This window comes from Pseudopodoces humilis, chromosome 2 (genome assembly GCF_049639895.1).
Source record: "Pseudopodoces humilis isolate 2021_Gansu_Grassland_sample_001 chromosome 2, ASM4963989v1, whole genome shotgun sequence".
Classification (NCBI taxonomy): Eukaryota; Metazoa; Chordata; class Aves; order Passeriformes; family Paridae; genus Pseudopodoces; species Pseudopodoces humilis.
In genome coordinates this window covers 70,154,187-70,161,639 of record NC_142201.1, presented here as the reverse complement: position 1 = coordinate 70,161,639, position 7,453 = coordinate 70,154,187, and positions in this window count along the sequence as shown.

Sequence of the window (7,453 nt, the reverse complement as noted above, 5' to 3'; positions counted from 1 at the left end):
TCAGTGTCTCATAAGGCATATTTTACAAATTTTTTACAAAATAAATGACCAAGTCTTTCCAAACTCAGTGACAGTTATCCAGTCTTCAGCTCATCCCACAAGTTCAGCAAGTAACATTTAACCCACACAGTCAGAACAGACTAATTTACTTCCATTTTTTACAGCTGAGCTAAGGACCTTCTTTTCTTTCATTCTTGTGTTGTGTCCCACATATATCAGCCTACTTTACATGTGAAAAGAATACCTTCAAGATGGATTAACTCCCACAAGAGATTATTGCTAATATATATGCATATGAAGCATGAAAAAGATGAAATAACAGCAAAGTGAAAAATACCAGTTCAGATTTATCCTCCTCTAACTAGGTAGGGAAAGAAAGTCATCCCCCATAAAGTGTTTTATGGGCTGGAATTTAAAACCTCCAGAGGTACATCAAGTGAGTATACTGCTGAGCATTTGTACTTCCAAACAACAGGAGTAGCCAAGGTAATTTTTTCATTTATATGGTAGGAGGATATATTGAATTTTCAAATAGTGATAGTATGTTGTGAAAGACTGGCCCTTACTCTCACTATTTCTTCCCTTTTATAAAGACACAGTTAGCACAGATGCAGGAAAATTTCATTATGCCTGAATATCAGATATAAAACAATCTTTTCAAGAAATATTCAGCCTTGACAAAGCACAAAATAATTTCAGATATGCACGTTTGTCTATGGCAGATTTTGTTTTTCATCATGAGGATGCAAAGATGTCATTTACCATCGCCCAATTCTGTTTAAGATGCTGACAGAGCACTTCTAGTGCACATTGCCGTGGTGGCTTAGCAAAACTAGGAGCTCCAACTGTCTGTTCCACCTCTTTGAAAGAAGACTCCTTTAAGGGTGATCTAAAACAAAGTCTTTGCCACTTTTGTGCCAAGTCTAGGATTTTGACAACCCCTCTTTATGCACTACTTAAATGAAGTGAAAGACACTGTGTCAGGATAGGTTAAGATTGGATATCAGGAAAAGGTTCTTCCACCAGAGGGTGGTTAGGAACTGGAACAGGCTCCCCAGGGCAGTGGTCACAGCACAGCCTGACAGAACTCAAGAAGTGTTTGGACAATGCTCCCAGGCACATGGGGTAGTTCTTGGGCTGTCCTGTGTAGTGCCAGGAGTTGGACTCGATGATCCCTGTGGGTCCCTTCCAACTCAGGATGTTCCATGATTCTGTGCTTCAAAGAGGTAGGTTTGGACAGAAGCCCCTGAAGAGCTGTTCCTGCTCTCTCCATTGGGAGAACACAAGCAGTTAGCTGGGAATGGTGTGGTGACCTCTTGGAGGTGGGTCTCAAGATCTGTGTGAGCTCATCTGTGTGGTTTTCAGTGCTACCTTTCTTATTTTACATCCAGTGAACTTCAACTTTTACCAACTTGCTGCATTTTGTTTACATACCAGATTTCCTGAGGGATCTTTGTTCTCCATGCCAGAAGAGAGAGGGGAAAAAAGAACCTTTGGCTACTTTTGCTGCCCTCCTTTCTAGAACTCCTTCATCATGAAACATTTAAACTTTTTCCCACAAGGTATCAAACAACATTATCATTATCTTTAATTACAAACTAACCTGCTGTATTTTTATAATTAAAGGGAAGGAAATCACTTTTAGAGTTTAACCGTGAGCTTCTGTGGAAGACAGTGGTTAAGTTAAATCACTTATTGGAAATACAAAATACTATTCACAAAAGATGAAGGTGAAATGGACATAAGGACAGACAAATATAAATCATGCTCTCAGTACCTTCTATTTCAACGTAAGTTTCTGTATGGTTTCAGCATGAAGAGAAAGAGCCTAGCTCTCAAAAGTAGTTGGGGTAACCATATCATGACACTAAAATACAGCTTTACAATTACATTTCTTGTGAAATAGGGATGAAAATTACTGTTGGCACATCCTTAATTAAAAGGTAGCTATCAAAGCCTTTTAAAACAGAGAGATTACCAGTTCCCAAAGTGTAAAGCTTGTAGTCTCCTCCTTCTATACAACACACTGTTCTCAAAGTGTGTGTGCTGAGGAAGCGGCACATGAAAGTTGTGGATATCAAAATGGCAAGAGATATATAACATGACCATGACATTCAAAGGATTAAAGATCCAGCAAGTAGCACAATTATTTATACTGATTCTTTCCATTCTGAGGTGGCGTGACATGCTGCTCCCTACGTGTCAGGCAGAAGGGATCAAGGAGCACATGATAAGCTGCACACTGCCTTTCCCACAGGATGGCAGGCAGCATCTGCTGCCTGACTCAGAGCAGATCACAGCCCCACCAGGCAGCCCAAGCCAAAGGCAGCCAGTGCTCACTGACCAGAGACCCAGGGGCAGCATCTGCCCATGCAGACAGGGCCCCAGGGAGCCTGCACAGGCTGTGCCTTGGCAGAGAAGGGCTCTCTGCTGAGCAGGATATGCAGGCAACCTGTTTTTCAGCACAGGATTCAACAGCCCCACAAAACCTTTGTGTGATCTGAGCCTGGCAACACTGAGCTTTGGCCAGGCTGAACCAGCAGGGCTGAAGGAAGAGCAGATGTGCAGAGCTGATCTACATGGCGTGTTGGTATAGCCGCAAACTGCTGGCAATTAAGTCACTTTCCCATAGCTGGCTGAAAGATAAGCTTTTAACAGTGTGAAAATGCTGTAGTAAATCATAGTGCCAATAACATACACAAACATATTTGCAACACTAAGGATCCTAAATGGTTCTTACATCAGAACCTTTAATTTTATGTTGCAAAAGATAGGGTCTTTATTATAGCGCTTGCTTTTTGTAATTCTGTCTATGAGTTACTGTAACACTATTCAAGGTCCCATACTTTTCAGGGTTGCTCTGTAAATGTAAAGTCTTGCATGAAAATGTAGCACTGATCTGTAAATCTCTGTGCATTTTCATAAATACTGCAGCAAACTCTTAATTGCAGATTATCGTCTTAATGCAAATTTCAACACATTTTCATCTGTGCTCACCTGCCACTCTGCCCACTGAATTTCTCAGTGCTAGAGATGTTTCCCAGTGATTTATGATGGAAGATTTCCATCTTCCACTGGTTTTCATTCTTAAAGTGATGTGTGGGCCATCATCAGGAAAGGACAGGAAAAATCCTTATGTAATGGGATTTGGACTATATCTGCACACTCCTATCAACATGATGAGTCTAGGAAATAAGTGTATTTGAAAACACACAACAATGCCTCAAATGCCGAGTATTTGATACATCCAGATAGTAGAGGTGTTCTGAGGCTTCTTGAAACTGCACCTGTCATCAAGTATATCCTGAACCCAGTGCTGGCTAAAGATTTTTCCTGGCAGCATAAATAGCATGAACAGTACTGGGCACTTCACTATTCAGACAGGTTCACAGAACAAAAGCCTCTTGTTTCCAATCAGCCAAAATTCTAACACCACCAAGCACCAAGCCTTTGAGTAATTAGATCTTCCGCCAGGTACAGCGTACAGCTTTGTGAAGTGGGACACCAGGAACAGGTTGGGCTCTCTGAATGAACAACGAGCAGTTGTCCTGTACATTTACCAGGAGGCAGTAAGATCCCCCCTCGTCCCTTAGATATACCAGTCTCAGAGATATTGTATGTCCCATCATTGCCTTCTTACCAGTGTTTGTTCACTGTTTTTTCTGTGGCTGAAGAAGAGGTATAAAATGAAATAATACTTATTTTTTATTTTTGAACTATTTATGTATATTTATCCAGTAGAGATAGGAAGTGAAATAAAGAGCACACATACAAAATTGATTGTTCTAGGTGTTTCCTTATCCCAGTAAGGTGCTTGTTCATCAACACTGCATGGATAAATCACATGAATAACTGCCTTACAAATGTCCAACAACACAAATTTTCTTTCTCCAACCAGAACATCTCCGGGTAGCACATGACAGAAGTGCCTGCTGCCCAGCATGACAGAACTGATGACAGCCTGCACGAAGCCTGACAAAGTCATATCAGCCAACTTGCTTCTGATCACCTCAGAAGATGGCACAGCTATTAAACCAGCACCTGGTGTCGATACAATGCCAAGTCCGTAGGCAATTCTGCATTTTCTCCCACCAGCACCTCACTGAATCCTCCAGAGGGGAAGCCAAAGCTCTTGATGTTTCTGCCTCCTACAGAAGGAGAAGCTGCAAGAAAGTGCTGCTCTTTGGCTATGGCTGTAACTCAGGTCATAGAGTGAAGGAAGACTGGGCATTGCCTTATGTGCCTCATTGAATTTAAGTTGTTGGTACGTTACAAACGTACCTTTCCAGCATGTGAAAGGGAAGGTAAAACAGGTTCTTCCATTAGACTCTGCAAAGAAATTTGAATACTGGCACAATTTTGTTTGGCACAAAAGATACCTCTGTAGGAAGCCCAGTGCCTCACCAAGGCTGGAGAAGTCAGTGTTGCTGCAGTTTACCAGAATGTGAGTACAGCATAGCTGCACAGAACAGGTACTTACAGCTGATTTGAATTATTTGTTTTTCATTATCTGAAAAAATAGTATACTGGGGACAGACATACAGAAGCTGATGAAATAACAAGTTTTATTCACTTTAAGTAAGGAAATACAGCAAAGATCATCAAAGATCAGGAAATAAGAGCAAACCTTTCTCAGAAATCCTTTCATACATGTTTTTCCTGTTGTAGTGATGAGTGATGTTTTGTGAACCTTTCACTGATACTAGTACTAAATAAGTATCATGAAGTCATAAGTGTTTTAGTCTTACTACAGTCTTTTTCAGAAACAGTCAGTGCCACTCCAGAACTGTCACTTTTGTACCATGGAGGATAGAGGATGTCTTCTTCTAAAATACTGTGCTCAGTTTTGATCCCCACTACACAAAAAAAAAAGTTGAACACATTGGAGAAGGGCTACAAAGATGATCAAAGGACTGGGAAACCTGCCATTTGAGCAAAGACTGAGAGAAAAGGGTTTGTTTAGCCTTGAAAAAAGAAGGCTTAGGGGAGACCTTATCATCATATTCTAGTATTTAAAGTATGGTTACAAAGAAAATGGGGACTGCCTTTTTGCAAGGAGTCACATGGAAAAAATAAGAGGTAATGGGCGCAAGTTACTCCTGGGGAGATTCCAACTGAGCATGAGTAAACATTTTTCACAATGAGAAAATTAATCACTGGAATAATATCTCCAGGGAAGTGGTGGATTACCCAACATTGGACAATTTTATGATTTGGCTGAGCGGGGTTCTGGGCCACCTTGTCTTGGCTACGCTTTTGTGAAGAAAGTTTGGACCAGATGATCCTTGATGTCCTTTCTCACTTGATATTTTATGATTGACTCTATACTTCTATGATTGAAAATAACTTATGACAGTGGGTGCCACAAAGCAGACTGGTTCTCAGAGGCAAGAGGTCTCCTCTGTGTTCACCTCTCCTGTCTCACAGGACCCATTTTGTCATCCTCTTCCTCTTTTAGGACATAGAGATTCTCTACTGAATACTCCAGTCTGCTCTGAGAAGAAGCAGGTATTTCAAAAGACAGAGAAAAGGATGTGAAAATACAGAGAGTTTCAAGCGTTTCTGCTCCTTCTTCTGCTAGAGAAGTAAAGTCTACTCTGCAAGTAACATTTGTTCTGGCTTGCAGGAGAAAGGCAGGAGCAGTGTAGCGCCAGATGATGTAGGTTCACGAGGAACAGAATAAAAGATCTGTATTGTGATCGCTGCAAACTGTTACACTGACATAGCAGCAGCACCTAAAATTTCTGAAAACACTTGCTACTGCTGATAGTGACCTCAGTATCCAACCCAGAATTACCTTATAGATCTATTCCCATTCTGCAGCTTCTTGTAGACTGCATCTTCACATAACTCCTGCTTAAAAAAGGAGTCCAACAGGCCAGAGAGCTTAGCCTAGACATTTGCTGTGGTCTTGTGGAACATATAGGAACCCAATATCTCACAGATCATGGCACCCTTCAATTGCTAGTTATTACTACTAAAACTCAAAACAAAATCCCAGGTGTTGGTATAGAACAAATTTTCCCTGCTTATTTCGGGATGAGAATTTGTGGGTATCAAATAAAACAAGGCACAAGGTCTAGAAAAAACAAAAGAAGGAATTGCTTCATCCAACATGATGTTAGGTTGCAGAAAAATAGGGGCATTATCATGTTACTGGTGGTTTTGGCCATGATATGAAGTTCAGTTCATTCCTTGATAAAAGTGTGTATTTAATAAACAAGCACATAGAATAGGTCAGAGGCTGGGATATATCACTTAAATAATAGATCCACATTTCTACAGCTCAATGTGTTGAGAGAGCAAGTTTGTCACCCAAGAATCAATCAAGAAATAAAACACTTTGTTATGCAATGCCATGTTCCACAGAATAATGCTTCTAAGAAATTACTTTTCTGTGGAAAATCAGTAAGGAATTAAAAAACCTGCCCTCTCATCACTTATGACTTTGAAGATATTAGAGCTTATGATTGCTTTTCCTGAGGCATCTTCACTGAGTCTTTACAGTCTCTTGTTTTTTCCATTGTTTTCAACTATTTTTTGAAAGCTGGTTGCTTTTTAGAGGAACACAAAGAGCTTTAAGGTGAGGAAAAGTGCAAAAATGTATCTAGGGAAAACATTCCAAAACTTTGCAAATCATGAGCTAGGAAATGTGTGTTAAAGTAGATACAGAACTCCAGACTAAAAACAGATGAATGTCAGAAGAACATCTGCTTTGAAAGAAGTTGGCAGCAGATCAGCTGAGCCTGATCTCTTTTATAACCTCTGCTCTTTTGTTTATATTTTCCTTATTCATTTGATATTTTTATGGCTGTAGCTAATATGGAAGATTTCTTAAGGACACTAGGATAAAGCTGTGAATACTTCATACAGGAAAAGTATAGTTTATCATCTATAACCAGGAAACAGGGGGAGGGGGGGAAGAAAAAGAGCAAATCTATCAACTCTTTCAAAGTAGAATATGTGAAAAAAAAATGATGTATTACAACTGGGACTGCAGACAGTTGCTCAGGGATTAGATCTAGTTACTATTTCTTCTGAGACATCGATCCTGTTCAGATGTCTTCTTAATGATTGTGCTGTTTATCAAAGCTGCTTGTTTAAGAGTGGTCACAATCTGTATATCTTGTCTTTAATTTCTTCAAATAAACCTACTCTTCTCTGGAAGATGAAACTCAGCCAAAAATTACACTAATGCTGCTCTACAAGTTAGTTACCATATCATCATCTGAGGACAGGTTCTTTATGTCTGAATATCCAAAAATAACATGCAGGCTAGGCCTCAATTCAGAAATATGCATTTCTTTATGTCTTATTGACTGTCTCCTACTTAAAGGTATGGCCATATAAGCACTTTGCTATATGGATATAAGGATGGAATTAAATAAATCTCAAGTCTCTCCCCCTTTTGACTTTTGAATATGATTATAAGTTTTTTAGTGACTAAGATTAG